Here is a 16,653-nt window from a genome sequence, read left to right as displayed (position 1 = left end):
TTTCAAGAGCGATTGGATAAAATTAAGAAGTTGTTAGAATGAAAATTAAATTTGAGGAAAATTTGGTTTTAAAATTGATCCAAACAAAATTTTTTTTTTTATTACAAACCGGTTATTAACCAAACCGATCCAAACATAAACCGATTTTAAAAATATAAACCGGTTTTATCAAAGTGGTTTTAAAAACCAAACTGATCCGTATATTTGGTTCAATTTGGTTATGGTTTTGAACCATGAACACCCCTAACTACATCACATAGTAGTTCACAAACCATAAAACAAAACGATTTTTTGCAATCAATCTTTTTTTGCTAACCCACACTAAAACAGGGCCACAAATGATCCAAACCAAATCAGCAGGTAATGTCATACCTAAAAGGACCACTCACATCAGTAGAATTATGTCTTGTAGAAGAGGTAAAGTGCAACCTGCAGTGAAACATACAAGCCTAAACCTATGCAGTCCTTGGATCAACCCAAATCATAAGCTCTGCAATGCAATAAGGCAGCTCAAAGTAGAGGATATGTGCAGTACCAATTCAGCAACCATGTCAGCATGTGTCCTGCAGAACTCAAATCAACAATCATCCAAGCCAAACAGTTGATGAGGCAAGCAGTTCAGATAAAGAAGCAAGTCAAATCCAGTGCAATTCGGTTCAGGAGAGGTATCCAAAGCTTAGTGACAAATCAGGAAAATGAATTGCGAAATGGAAAACACGTGTTTTACTCATCCAAATCCCACGTGACTCACTCTTCATATTGTTTCGTTTGTTATCCATTTTTTTCCAAAATAAATGCATTTTAATTGCCAGCTGGATAAATCAAGGCCTAACAACTCAAAATCAATTCCCTAAATTACCCTCGTGAATCACATTATAAATGAGGCAATCATTACCAATCATTGGCACCGAATCTTCCTCATCCAAAGAATCTTGCATTCCTTCCCCAACCCTCAGTATACGCTCACTTCATCGTCGTGAGAGCTTCATCATTCGAAGCTCGACACGGCTGAGCTAAACCACTATTGGAAGCTTCAACACTCGATTACCAATATTCTCACGCTTGGACTATTGAACAAAAGTAGGTCCCAGAAGCGAGAGGGGAAGGAGAGAGGCACGAGGAAGTTGAGAAGAGGTGTACCTATGATCATTGTCATCGTCGTCGCCGTCTCCGTTGTCGTCTACGGCGGGTAATTTGCTTAATCCATGTGCTCCTTCTCTGATTTGATTTCCACGGTGCAGTATCATGTTAGGGAGATCGAAGCCCTAACCTGCTGGTGCTTGATTTCCACTATATCGCGTTTAATTTCTGATAGATTAGCTTAGGATTCATACATGTCTGATCGCGATTTGTCTTGTGAGTTTAGAATTAGGATATGTGGTTTGAGGATTTGAAACCGTGAGGTGGAGAGGTCCATTTTGGTACCTAGATTTCATGTTTGGAGCTCCGCCACCGGCGGCGATGAGCTTCGGCGCGGCGGAGGTTTGGTTCGCCGGCCAGAGTTGGAGGGAAGGTTTGAAATAGAGGGACGTGGTCTGGTACGTGAGTGAGACGTTGGATCCCCTTTGTTGAATCAGCATGAGCCTAGGCCCATAGAATTATTATTCTGCACCCTGTTTTCCAGTCCAGCACCCCCACTCCGTTTAGGCCTTTCATTCAATCTCACCTTGGGCCCATTCTGGATTGTTTGTTTAAGTTCATTTCATTTTTCGAGCTTTTATTTGATAATTGTTTAGGTTGATTTAATTTGATAATTGTTTCTATCTTAGAATTTCAATTGATTTTATTTTTTTTTTGATTTATTTTGAATTCCAAATTTCACTTAATGTTAGAACAAATTTTGATAATTGGTTTTAGAATTTATTTTGTTAATTATTTAGCATTAGAATTTTGATCCCTTATAATTTATCTTATAATCTTGATTAACAGCTAACATTTAACATTAACTCTTAACACTTTAAAATTTCGCATCTAACATTTAAATTCCGTATCTAACTTTTACATTTCGCATCTAACTCCTAACAATTTATTTCTTGTTATTTACTTACTTTACTTTGCTTTTTGTACATATTAAATCATGTCATCGGTTATCCTTCACATTCATCTTAAAATCATCTAAAATGGCAAAAACTTCAAAAAAAAAATGTAAAAATGCAATAACTTTTAAGCATGGAATGAATATTGGACAATGGACTTAGGGACTCCTTATTAAGAACTTTGCAATAGACTTTGGACAAGCACTTGACCCGAACATGGAGGGAGCATTCAAGACTCAAGAAGACTTTGTAATCCTTTATGCGCTTTCTAGTTTAAGGCACTATGCACCCACAAGGCTTTCTCTTGGGCTACCTGACAATGAGACCTTTTATTTCTGCACTACCTTGTAGTTTACATGTACCCCCTCCCCTTTCGAATGTATGCTTTTACTTTCTTTATCTTTTATTGCTTGATAGCCATTCCTTAGGTATTAGGAACGATCACTCTTTCAAAATCAATAAGCAAACCCTTGATCCAATGTTAAGCGGTCTTTTTTCGAATCAAACTCAAAAACATAATAAGATATGATTAGGATTGTATGTCACGAGCCTTAAGTGGTAAAGAAGGGATGAGAATGGAGTTTTCCTACACCCGTTCTGAATGCTTCGAACACAAGACGTGTGGCTTGGTAGTTCGAGGTATTCACCTTTATCCATAGTCTTTAGTGCAATCCGAAATCAATAACACCTTTTTCAAAACCTAAAAATAACTTTAACACATTCAAACCTTTTTGTTTGAGCCTTAGGGCATCCACATCGAAAATCCTTTTTCAAGGTATAAAAACAACAAAACAAACAACATGTTTTACCCACGAACTACGGGACTCTGATTTCTCACTTCAACAAGTGGGCATACATAGGCACGAGGACCCAATCCTTGGAGAGAACACTAATTTAAAATCTACCTCCACTCTGCAAACCTTTGACAAGCAAACATTTGATAAACAAATCTCATTCAAGCGTAAACATCCTAGATGGTTCCCATGGAGTACCATGGATGTGAGAGGTGCTAATACTTTCCCCTTGCATAACTGACTTCCGAACCTGTTCGTAGTTGCGATGACCATTCTTTGGGATTTTCTCGATATTTTCCCTTTCCTTTGGAATAAATAAAAATCGATGGTGACTCTGTATTTTTCGCGTAGCGACATGATCTCTCTACACTGTTAAGTGTTTGATTAAAAAATCAATAACAAAGCCGAAGCTCTGATACCAATTGAAGGTGGAGAAAAACAAGAAAGGGGAGTTTGAATTGTTTTCACAATAATTAAAAACTTTTGCAACACCACATACACGAAAGTAAATGCTAAAAATACAAGAAATTTATCCTGGTTCGCTTGAAAATCAAAGTTACTCCAGTCCACCCGGCCAAGGTGATTTCGCCTTCAATAAGGACTTAATCCAATAATCTCAATAGATTACAAAAACGTCTACAGACTTCAACAACTCACTTGAGGAAAATCAACAACTTTAAAGTACTATAGGTGTTTGCTTTAGTGCTTCTAGGTAAGCAGTATGAAACACAGTTAAGAATAATGATCAATGATCACACTATAAGCAAAAACTCTTGTGTGATTACTGAATTTTACAAACAAAAGGATTTAGTATATAGTTCAAATGTATTGTAGAGTATACAAGTTTTGATCAAAGACTTTGAACTCCACTCACTCTGATTCATGCGAAACAAATCATCTGACTCATCAAAATCATAAACTTAATCAAGAAGTATTCTAAGTATGGAACAAATTTATATAAGGAAAGTATGAAGTATACTCCAAGACTGCCATTGAAAGGACAAGAACATTAATGCTATTAAGTCCCATAATTGGCAAGATATCCCCATTAATTTTTCTCCAAAGGTACATCTCAAAATTCTATAAAGGCCTCATCACTATCATGCGAACACACGAAGAAATTACACAAGAATCTTCAGATAGTCGTTTGTTAAGTAGTCTTCAGTGTCAACTTGACTGATCTTCAGATAGAGTGTCTTCTGATGTTATCATGCAGAGTTATCAGATGTAGAGTCTTCAGAGTCTTTAGATGTAGAGACTTCAGATATCAAATATGAACTTTAATATCAGATTTTTTATGTGATTCTTTAAGGAGTGTTCTTGTTCGGAGTCAGATATGATTTCTTCATTGTTGGATCAGTTGTTCTGAGTTTCGTTAGTTGTCAGACATTGTTTTCATCAGATTCATTTTTTCTTAGAAACCTGCACACTTGAGAAATTTATTAGGGTACCAAATTGTTTCATTCTTTGTTATCATCAAAACTTAGAGATATATTGCAGAAATAAAATCTTATTCTAACATTCCTAAGTGTACAACCACACCCTGAGCTATCTGAACCTACTTTGTCATCTCGTTTGGCTTCTTGAAAAATAAATTACACTCCCGCTCGAGATATGTAGTGTTATATTTTCAAAAATCCTTGCCTAGGGCGATTCCCTAGGACTGCCCTAGGAAAAGGCAACGACATGAAGTTGCCCAAAGGGACGTATCACCTCGCCCTTAAGTCTTCCTCATCCTTAAAGGAAAAAAAACGTCGGATAAGACGTGTCTTAGATAAAGAGAAATTCAGATTCATTACTATCCATGTCTCCTTTAGAAATAAGGATTCAATTGTCCACCATTTGACTAGGTTGGCGGTGGTCTTTCCCTAGGAAACCCTAAGTGATGGAAACTCCTATAAATACATTACCTCTCAAAAGGATAAAGACAACAGGATATTCAATACATAAAGCATTATAAACATCAGAGGAAACAAGTTCTCTCAGAGTTCTTTGGTCAGCCATGTTAAACTCAATAGAAAAAAATCAACAAACAATGAGAAAACACATAACTAATTCAGCAATGCAGCAACAAATAGGAAAATACCGACAATGTCCCTTTTAAGAAAAAACAATTGAAATACGGAAAAAAACTATTAAAATAAAAGGAAAAAAATACAAAAAACACGAAAATTAATCTAAAAATGTCAATTAAAAGTTTTGAGAATTTTTTCGAAATTTTCTGAAACTATCAAAACAGAAAAAAAAAATCATAAAAAATAGAAAAATAAGGAATTTCGGGTTTTGATCCTTTATTTTTTCCTAGTGAATCGATAAAGAATCAGAGTAATTTGAGACAATTTTCTTAAAAGAATAGATTTCTTTTATCCTAAAACGCAAAAAGACCAGAACGCAAGAAAGTTTGGGCAAAAAATGCTAAAACACAACACCTATGACTATAATAATGGTTAAAATCTACAAGAGCCTCCGACAATGACACCAATTTGATATGTTGTCGCACACAGGTCAAAAATGAGTTTAAAAGTGTAGTAAAATGGAAGCGACACTCGAATGTCGTATCACAATGACTCTTGAATGTTATAACCAAAAAAATGAAAAACGTTTTTTTTAAGGTTCAAAACTTAAATCGAAGATGATTAAAGGTAAAAGCAAAATTGATAAATAAGCTAATCTATTGTATCGATTTCCGACTTATCATCGATTCTTATAATTTCAATTCCCTAGCATATTCAATCTCATTCGATTACAATACCCAATGACAGGCGCAATTGGTATTATATGATGTATGTTCCTAATTTCCTAATTAAGCAAATGGATTTAAGCTGACGAGAATTAAGCAAACACAACTTAATCAAACACGATAACAAAAAAGGTACGCTAACGTGATTATAGTTAAGGATCATACAAACAGCCAAATTTAATCAACTATATTCTATAAGAAACAATTGAATTAAGCAAACGAAAGTAATCGAATTAAGCAAACTAGTTTATAGGAAGAATTGAAAAGAAATCGAAATTAAGCTGAAATTAATAAAAACCTCAAAGTGGAATTCAAATACAGCAGATCAACTCTTTGGGAATTAGCTCTCAATGGTATTCATATTCTCTATTTCATGAATTATGAATCCCACAAATCCTAAAACTACTATGTTGTTTAAATATAGCAAGAGAATTTGGTCCTGATAGCACCCGACCCCAAAAAATACAAAATCGGCCCAAAAACTAAGTATTTTCTTAAGTCTGTAAATAAAATGAATTATTCGACCCTTCTTCACTCCGAATCAGATTCGGTCTTCAACATGAAACTTTTAGCTTATCCTCTCAGTTTTCCAATGCATATTATAACGCATCAATCCGATCCTCGTAGCTCAAGTTATGATCTGCATAGTAACAAGGTATCAAATAACTATTTATGCTGAAAATAAAGTACGAAAATAAAATAAAACCCAAAATAAACTTAAATATAAAAACACACTAAAAAGGTAAAAATAATAGAATAAACTATAGAGTTGCATAAATAGAATAGTGGGAAGAATATGTATCAAAATGCATTGATCAAATTTCCCCACACTTGAACTTTTGCACTCCGAGCAAAATTATTAGTTCAAAACTTAAAACAGAAAAACAAGAATAAACAAAAATGCAATTCCAAAGGTTATCAAGAATCAAGGTCCAAACAAAATTCTAAGTCTAAGCTTCAAGAATATGGTGTTAGTGAGCAACTTCTTGTGACATTCAAAGAAGATAGGAAAACAGATTACCAAATAGTACATCCAAAAGCAGTAAGATCCTCACAAGATAAAATTCACTCAACTCTCAAGTGTTTAGGTTAACTGTTTACACTCAAAGCACAACACAAAAGTTAGTACTATCATAAGCTTGAAAAGACTATAACATCCACAATTGAAATATATGCACATAAAGATCAAAATGACTTTTATTTGGTTGTAACGTGACCAAGGTAAGGGTGAGATAAATCCTAAGGGGGTACTAGACTAAAATTCAAAGAGACAAAAGAGACTTGAAAGAAACTGCAGGAGTTGAATTTACAAAATATTTTATTCACTTCAACAACTCTATAGTAATTGTTTTCATTCATATTTTTCTTCTCCTTTCTCTTTTTTTTTCTTTCTTTTTTTCCCTTTTCACAAGGAGTATGTATTGACATGTATACATCCTTCTATTTTTTTTCATTCATTTTTTTTCTTTTCTATTTTTTTTCTATTTTTCTTTTCTTTTTCTACCAACTTCTGAAATATTACAAACATAATTATTCAACCTCACACAACTCCAAACAAGACTCTTTCAACCCTTTGAATAGGGTGATAATATTGTTTTTTTACTTCTCAGTTTGTAATGAGTTTTAAACAAAAAAAAGGATAATATGCTCAAGGGGGTTTCAAACAAGGGATACTATTATTTCAGGGTTGGTTTTTTGGCTAACTGGCTAAAAACACACAAAAAAATTGTCTTTATCATATCAGTGTGCACAAGTAAACAACGACATCAACAAGAGTCAATTCAAGTTCTAGAGACTAACAGACACGAGAGAATCACACAAGAAAGAAAGAGGTGGATTTTTGTATGTTATCCATATAAGGCTCAAAATCTCACAAGGTTAATTGATCTACCACAAATGATGTACAATTTAGAGTTTAGTCATACCTATCATACTAAAAATGCACAGCAAATTTTTCACATCACACTACAAGACTTTAGTCAGGGGAACTAAGAAAAATACTCATAATTGTAACTCAAAAACCAAGGGAAAAAGCATACAATTTTTTAATAAGAAAGCAAACAAAAACCAAAACAGAGAAAAACTGAAAACAAAACAAAGAAAACAAAATAAATAACTGGTTCCCTCCTCACACATAAAACATACATTGTCCTCAATAAAAGAACATAAATATAAAATAAGAGTGAGAGAAAGGAAAGAACACACCCGAGGAATCAAGGCGGATAAATGATTGTATAAATAGCTTTTCCCAAAGAGAGCTCTTCTACAGTCTCTTCTTCCAAAGTCGGGTTCTCATGGAGTAGCTTTGTGTAGTGTCCATTGACCTTGAAATTTTGATTAGTGCATTTGCCTTGTATTCCAGGATCAAAGAAGAATCTTTGATAAGTAAAAGTGTTGAATGGGCACGTGAAACTGATCTCCTTTTTCACAACATCAAGAATAAAAGGATTACAGGGCTTCCTCACTACTTTTGTTTCATCTTTAAGTGAGATCCTATGCATACATATGGATGGGTTAATATCACGAGTGTCAGCCAAGGTCCATTCAATTCCCTTCTTATGTTTCTGCTTAAGTTGAAGCTTTGATGAATAATGTGAATCCTCAGGAAGTGGTTTAGGCTCTAAAGAATGTGGTTGTTCAATGGATGGTATGTTTGGGGCAGCCGGAATGTCAAGAGCTTCAGCTACATAAACAACTTTATTTATACTGCCACCCTGTAAGACAACATCAATCTCAGCACAAAGGTTAGTGTTAGTACAATCATCATATGAGTGAATATCATCAAAATTAGACAAAGTTAGAAAATCCGCTGAAAACAAATCAGAATAAGCTTCATCAACAACTTTAGAATGCAACTCTATTTGAAAAATCGAATGCTCTTCCTCGTTAATCTTATTATTTTTCAGTACTCTTTGCGGGAAAGGGATTGGTGATACATACTTTTTTCCAGCCTCAACAACAATAGAAGGTTCAGGTTTATATTCAGGTGTTACACTAAGATTTTTTTTATTTTTTCCTGGGGCTGGTTCTGTAACTTTTCCAGATCTCAAGAAAATTGCACTCACATTTGGGTCTTTTAGATTAACTACTATTTAGGCAGGTAGTTGGTTTGATCCTTGAGCTTGTGATAACGCAAAAACACATCAGATAATTGCCTTGATTTACACTCAAAGATCATACCATTTTAATTAATATCCCGATTATTGCGCAAGTATTCGTGTTATTTTTGCAGATATTTAAACCTCCATGCATTAATGAGCAAAATGAAGAAAAGGAAGAAAAAGAAGAAGAAACAGATGAGAAAGCACAGGAAAAAGCAGAAAACAGAATATGCAGAATTTGTTGATGTGACGACCGTCACAGATTCATGACGCTCGTCACGACCCAGACTGGGACGGCCGTCACAGGCCCATGACGAGCGTCACGCGACCAGAATATGCGCTTTGAAACAGTCAATCACAGGCACCCAAACGTACCTAAATTCCCTCCAACAACCTGACTCCCACAGATTCCTCATCCAAACCAAGCCTTCCTTAAAAATCTCAACCACCAAGACCTAAAGGAGCACTATATAAAGGACCAAAATGGGAAAAATTGGGAACGCCTACATTTACACTTACGCTTTGCAATTTAGTTTTATAGCTTTCTAGCTTTTTAGTATTTTCTTTTCAGCAACCTTGTTTTCGTTGCCTTAGTTTATTCGCCATTCTTTTTAGAATTCTGTTTTTCCCTTTTCCTTCAGTTTTCCAGTTAGCCATAGTAGTAGTTTCCTACATTGGGGAACTACTACACTTTATTTAATTTTAGTAAGCAATTTGTATTGAAGAAGCAAATCCTACCGACTTGTGGAGGACTGCTCAAGTACTCCGAGATTCACTATACTCTGTTACTTCGATCTCCAGGTTTTTATTGAATTATTATTATTATTGCCCAATTACTATTATAATTATGTTTGCCACAATGTTGATCTGTTTATCCTCTGTGTTTGCCTTATTTAACATGTCTGGCTAAATTACCGGTATCGGTATGTAGCAATTTAATTAGATGGGATTTAATAATAATCGGTGAAAACCCTTTTTCTCAAACAATCTTTTAGGCTGAAGTTTTTAATCTAAATTTAATTAACTTTATCACAAAAGCGTGAAAAGCTATTTAATACGATTTTGCCACGAGAGTGGGAAATTAACTAAGGTGAGAACCAACAATCGCGAGAGCGTGAGGCTTGAGCTGGATAGTAAAAATTAGGCATTGAGTTTAAAAACAGCGAGAGCACTTTAAAAGCAATTAGAACTTATTCATTTTCAAAAAGTAATTTTAACTTCAAATGGGACAGCGGGAGCATACATTCTGACCTAAAGCTATATGCTGAATCAACAACCACAAGAGTGTGAGATAAAGCTTTTTAAATAAATATTTTCTACTGAGAGATATTTGGTATTTAAACTATTCACCGGTGACTTATCGAATCCCTGACAATTAATGCGCTGCATGCTGATTCCTTCCATCAATTATTTCTTAAAACTACATTTCCCTTAGATTTACTATTTTGCCCCCGAACTTCTATTAATCATTCCCTTAGCTAAACATAGTGACGTTAGTAATACTAGTTTGACCATAGGTCCCTGTGGGATCGATATCTTTTAAAACTAAAGCGACTGGACTATGCATTTGCAGTCAAGTACCCGACAGACTATATTTTATATATAGCCAGATCAAGCATCAAGTTTTTGGCGCCGTTGTCGGGGACCTGTTTTAGTCGAATAGTGTGATTCTTTCGTTGCACGGTATAGACTAAGGTAAAAATAAAAAGTAATCTTCTCTCCCTTCTTTCCCTGATTGTATGCCAAGTACTCGCTCACAAGGCGATAACTTAGCACCACCAATCCTTGAATTAAAGCATTTCTTATACGTGAGACGTCGAATACATGAATATCAACAAAAGTACGATATTCCCGATATCTTCTCTCCTACTAAACCAGAAGAAAAACCAACCATGGCTGAAGAAGAACCTCACAACAGCATTGCTGCCCCCGCTATAAATCGAAACGATTTCGAGCTGAAACCCTCACTATTATCAACCGTCCAACAACATCAATTTGCTGGAAATCCTACGAACGATCCTAATGAACACCTGACCAAGTTTATGCAGTACGCAGATACTGTAAAGGCAAATGGTGTATCTCAAGATGCGATAAGATTGCACCTCTTTCCTTTCTCACTAAGAGACAGAGCTTGGGCTTGGTTGCAATCCTTGCCCTCGAACTCCGTCACAATATGGGAAGACTGAAGAACGTTTTCGTATCCCGATATTTTCCGCCGAGCAAAACTGCTATGCTGAGAGCTCAAATCAACGGATTCAGGCAAAAAGATGTGGAATCTCTCTACGAAGCATGGGAGAGATACAAGAACATGATGAGGATATGTCCACATCACGGTCTCGAAGACTGGGTGATCATTCACACATTTTACAATGGGCTTCTGTATAACACAAAACTTATAGTAGACGCTGCCGCGGGCGGTGCACTTATGGATAAGCCATACAACGAAGCCTATCAACTCATTAAAAACATGGCCCAAAACCATTGCCAATGGGGAGGTGAACAAACTCTAGTGGAAAAGTCCCAGACTAAGGGTGGAATGTACGAAATCAGTAGCCTTGACCATGTTCATACAAAGGTAGATGCCCTTGTCCAAAAATTAGATAACTTGACCATACCACCCGCAGCCGCCGTGGTTGCTGTAACTCCAAACTGTGAGTTATGTGGAAACCCTGGACACACTGCACAAGAATGTCAAATATTAGCAGGAGTCCCAACCGATCAAGTGGATTAAACACAAGGAAATCCCTATTCGAATACCTACAACCCAGGTTGGAAAAACCATCCTAATTTCTCGTATAAGAATAACAATGCCCTGTATGCACCTGGCCAAGCACCAGCTATTCCGCCTGGATATCAAAAGCCAGCTAATAATGCTCCTAACATGCCTAGGAAGTCAAATCTCGAGTTAATGATGGAAAGCTTCATAGCTACCCAAGCTCAGACGAACAAAGACTTCTTGAACCAAAACATACATACTAGTGAGCAACTTAAACAACTAGCGAACAAAGTAGACGCCTTAGCCACCCACAATAAAATGCTTGAAACACAGATTTCACAAGTGGCTCAACATCAAGCATTTACAGCCGCTCCAGCTGGAACATTTCCTGGACAGCCGCAACCTAATCCAAAAGGACATGCAAATGCCGTTATACTGAGGAGTAGAAAAGAAATAGACGGACCTGTAGATCCAAGACTCCAAAACCCTGCCATGTACCAAAAACCAGATAAAACCTCAACTGAGCAGGTGAATGAACCGAAGGAAATAGAAGATAATACCCAAGAGGCCGAAGAGAAAGAAAAACTTTATGTGCCTCCACCCCCTTATAAACCACCCATTTTGTATCCTCAAAGACTCAAAAGTTCTAAAACTGCGAGTCAATTTAGGAAATTTGTTGAACTTCTGAAGCAACTAAACATTACGATACCCTTCACAGAAGCCATCACACAAATGCCCTCCTATGCCAAATTTCTTAAGGAAATCCTATCCAATAAGAAAAAGATTGAGGATGACGAAACAGTTACACTTACTGCCGAGTGTAGCGCCATAATCCAGAATAACATGCCTTCCAAACTAAAAGACCCAGGTAGTTTCTCCATACCCCGCATCATTGGGAAATTCGTCATAGACAAAGCTCTATGCGATCTAGGACCCAGCATTAGTGTAATGCCCTTAACCATCTGCAAAAGGCTCAGTATGGGAGAATTAAGACCAACCAAGATGTTTGTTCAATTAGCTGACCGCTCAATCAAATATGTTGTCGGTATACTAGAGAATGTCCCAGTACGTGTAGGACAATTTTACATTCCTACGGATTTCATAATCATGGACATCAAAGAAGATGCCAGTACACCTATCATACTAGGAAGGCCATTCTTGGCTACCGCCGGAGCCATAATAGACATAAAGAGAGGTAATCTGACATTCGAAGTTGGAGAGGAAAAGGTTGAATTCATCTTGACTCAATTCTTACAAGCGCCGGCTATAGACGACACCTGCTATCTTCTCGATGTCATAGACGAGTGCGTGAGAGAGATGGAGATGCAAGAAACCACATATTCAGATATAATGAAATTCCAAATCCCTCCAATCTTTGAAGACAATAATTGGCATGAACCATACCAAAACGAAAGTCTAAGCGAATGCTTAGCACTTACACCCGACCACATGCCATGCCCAAAGAAACCTGACTTGGAATTAAAAGCACTACCAAAGAACCTAAGATACGAATTCCTAGACATTGAACTGAAAAAACCAGTAATAGTCAACGCTGACTTAGGACAGATGGAAACTGAGAAATTACTAGATGTCCAAAGAAAATGCCCAACAACGTTAGGATATAACATCGCCGATCTTAAAGGAATAAGTCATTCTATCTGTATGCATCGCATTATGCTGGAGGAAGATTGTAAAACCTCTAGAGAGCACCAGAGAAGGATCAACCCAATCCTAAGTACCATAGTCAAGGATGAAGTAAAGAAACTTCTAGATGCTGGAATCATATACCCGATCTTCGATAGTCAATGGGTTAGCCTCGTTCATGTAGTACCCGAGAAATAAGGTGTTATAGTTGTTAAGAACGAGAAGGGCGAGTACGTAGCACAAAGAGTTGTGACCGGAAGTAGAATGTGCATTGACTATAGAAAACTAAACAAAGCCACTCGGAAAGATCATTTCCCTTTACCCTTCATTGATCAAATGCTTGAACGATTGGCTAAGCATTCTCACTTCTGCTATCTAGACAGTTATTCAAGATTCTTTCAAATCCCAATCCATCCTGACGACCAAGAAAAGACTACCTTCACATGCCCTTATGGTACATTCGCCTATCGACGAATGCCATTTGGCTTATGTAACGCTCCCGCAACATTTCAAAGATGCATGATGGCAATCTTCGCCGATTTTATAGATGACATCATGGAAGTCTTCATGGACGATTTTTCTGTTTGTGGGCAGAGTTTTGAAGGATGTCTATCTAACCTTGAAATGGTACTCGAAAGATGCGTAAAGGTAAACCTTGTTTTAAACTGGGAGAAATGCCATTTCATGGTTCAACAAGGAATTGTATTAGGTCACGTGGTATCTGATAGAGGAATTGAAGTAGACAAAGCTAAGATCGAAATCATAGAGAACCTTCAACCTCCGAAAACCGTTCGAGAAATAAGAAGCTTTCTAGGACACGCCAGTTTCTACCGGCGTTTCATTAAAGATTTCTCGAAAATTACCAAGCCACTTACAGGTTTATTAATGAAAGACGTTGATTTCATATTTGATGAAAAATGCTTAACAACGTTCAACCAACTAAAAACATCCTTAATCACCGCACCCATAATGCAACCACCTGACTGGCGACTACCCTTTGAAATCATGTGCGATGCGAGTGATTACGCAGTAGGCGCAGTATTAGGACAAATAAAGGATAAGAAGCTTCATGCTATTTACTATGCAAGTAGAACACTAGATCCAGCCCAAATGAACTACGCCACCACTGAAAAAGAACTTCTAGCCGTCGTGTTCGCTTTGAACAAATTTTGTTCCTACCTAGTAGGGGCGAAAATTATCATCTATACCGACCACGCCGCTATTAGATATCTGTTAAGTAAGAAGGATGCCAAACCAAGACTTTTAAGATAGATCCCGCTCTTACAAGAATTTGACTTAGAGATAAAAGATAAGAAAGGTACTGAAAACGTAGTAGCAGACCACGTATTACGAATCGAAGGGAATAAACCTGAACAAATCCCAATTAATGATGATTTCCCTTACGAACGACTCATAGCCCAAATGGAAAGTGATATGTCTGAACTAACATTAAACGATACAGAAATAGAAGAATTCGTGGAAGAAATACATGCGAATGCAACTCTGCCATGGTATGCTGATTTTGTCAACTACCTAGCTGTCGGAGTACTTCCACTGGACCTATCTTACCAACAAAAGAAGAAATTCTTCCATGACCTAAAACAATACTACTGGGATGAACCTCTACTTTTCAAAAGAGGTACCGACGGTATTTTCCGTCGATGTGTTCCTGAGGATGAAATAGATGATATAATCTCTCATTGCCATTCCGCTCCCTATGGAGGGCATGCAAGTACCTCAAAGACCTGTACTAAGATCCTACAATCAGGCCTCTTTTGGCCTACTCTATGGAAAGATGTCCATAACACGGTTATAAAATGCGACCGGTGCCAACGCACTGGCAACATCTCAAGACGCGATGAAATGCCACAAACAGGAATCTTAGAAGTGGAAGTCTTCGATGTATGAGGGATTGACTTCATGGGACCATTCCCAGCTTCTTTTGGTAATAAGTACATACTCATTGCTGTCAACTATGTTTCAAAATGGATCGAGGTTGTAGCCTCTCCGACAAATGACACACGAGTAATGATCAAGTTGTTCAAAAACATTATCTTTCCCAGATTCGGTGTGCCAAAACTAGTAGTTATAGACTGTGGCTCCCACTTCATATTGAATATATTTGGAAAACTTCTTCTGAAGTATGGAGTCCGACACCGCGTAGCAACACCGTATCATCCACAAACTAGCGGGAAAGTCGAAGTCTCGAATCGAGAAATAAAACAAATTCTAGAGAAGAGCGTAGGAATATCCAGAAAAGACTGGTCATCCAAACTAAACGAAGCTTTGTGGGCCTATAGGACGACATACAAAACCCCGATAGGAACCACACCCTTCAAACTAGTCTATGGTAAATCATGCCACCTCCCTGTGGAATTAGAACACAAAGCATATTGGGAAATTAAAACCCTAAATATAAACTATACTTCCGCAGGCGAGAAATGGATTCTGGACATCCATGAACTAGAAGAGCTGAGATTGGACGCTTACAAGAATGCCAAGATCTACAAAGAGCGGACCAAAAGATGGCATGGCAAACGCATTTCTAGGAAGGAGTTTAAAGTTGGTGACATAGTGCTACTATTCAATTCAAGACTTAAACTTTTTCCTGCAAAACTCAAATCTAGGTGGTCCGGCCCTTTCGAGATCACCAAAGTCCTAAATAGTGGTGCGATAGAAATAAAAGGTAGGAATAGTAACCATTTTATAGTAAACAGGCAGCGACTAAAGCATTATCATAATATTGAAAATAGAGACTATTCGAACAGTCTCAGACTCATAGAGTTGCCCGCTCAACCCCTAACCTAGTACAACGCGACGCTACTGTCGAACTTACGACATTAAATAAAGCGCTTAGTGGGAGACAACCCACCCTTTTTTTTCCTTTTTGTTATCCTTGTTACACTCTATTTTCCTTCTTTGATTTTATTCTTTATTCTGTTTGCTCCCCTCTTCTTGATTCTTTGCAGTCATTCTTGTTGCTACTAGTAACTAACTTAGACATATTGGATACTGATAAACAGGAAAATTACTAACTAGTTAGTTAATTAATTTCATCATGCAACAAATAGAGACAGTTTTCAGAGGCAGAGTTCAACGAAGGCGGTATGATTATCTAGCCCGGAAGGATATGGCATTGACCATATATTATGTTGGACCGACTATGGATAAATTAGGCATCCGAGATAGCATCCTATTTATGTTTAACTAGCTTGGGTGGGAGAACGCATCCATTAAGAGACGGTTTGTCACGTACCGTGAACTAACCTTAGAATTCCTTAGCTCCCTTGTATACAACCCCGAACATGGTTACAGACTTAACCAAGGGTTGATATCCTTTAGGTTGTTTAACATGGACTTCACCTATAGCCATCGAGACCTTGCTGACCTCCTAGGATTCCCTAGTGGCCCTTTCGTTTTTACTACCCGCCAGGAGGACCTAATCGATGACATCGACCTAGATGACTTTTGGGGTAGCATAACTGGAGAATCCAACCCAAACCCGAATGAGATGCACTCACAAGAGATCCATAACCCTGCTATCCGATATTTTCATAAAATACTAGCCCACACCTTATTTGGTAAGGAAGAGAATAACACCATAGTATCCCGCGATGAACTC

General features: G+C 37.2%; 1 long non-coding RNA gene and 1 other non-coding gene across 2 annotated transcripts; one reads left to right on the top strand and one right to left on the bottom strand.

The window, feature by feature from the left end:
• The first annotated feature begins 707 nt into the window (after positions 1-707).
• On the top strand, positions 708-3,699 carry LOC127088263 (uncharacterized). Its single transcript, XR_007790158.1, has 2 exons — positions 708-1,189; positions 2,199-3,699. It is a non-coding gene; the product is annotated as an uncharacterized LOC127088263 (long non-coding RNA).
• Positions 3,700-10,901: 7,202 nt separating this feature from the next.
• On the bottom strand, positions 10,902-11,008 carry LOC127088689 (small nucleolar RNA R71). The gene has a single exon (XR_007790514.1). It is a non-coding gene; the product is annotated as a small nucleolar RNA R71 (small nucleolar RNA).
• Between the last annotated feature and the right edge of the window lie 5,645 nt (positions 11,009-16,653).

Source organism: Lathyrus oleraceus, chromosome 5 (assembly GCF_024323335.1).
Source record: "Lathyrus oleraceus cultivar Zhongwan6 chromosome 5, CAAS_Psat_ZW6_1.0, whole genome shotgun sequence".
In the NCBI taxonomy this organism is placed as follows: Eukaryota; Viridiplantae; Streptophyta; class Magnoliopsida; order Fabales; family Fabaceae; genus Lathyrus; species Lathyrus oleraceus.
This window is presented reverse-complemented; position numbering and strand designations above follow the sequence as displayed.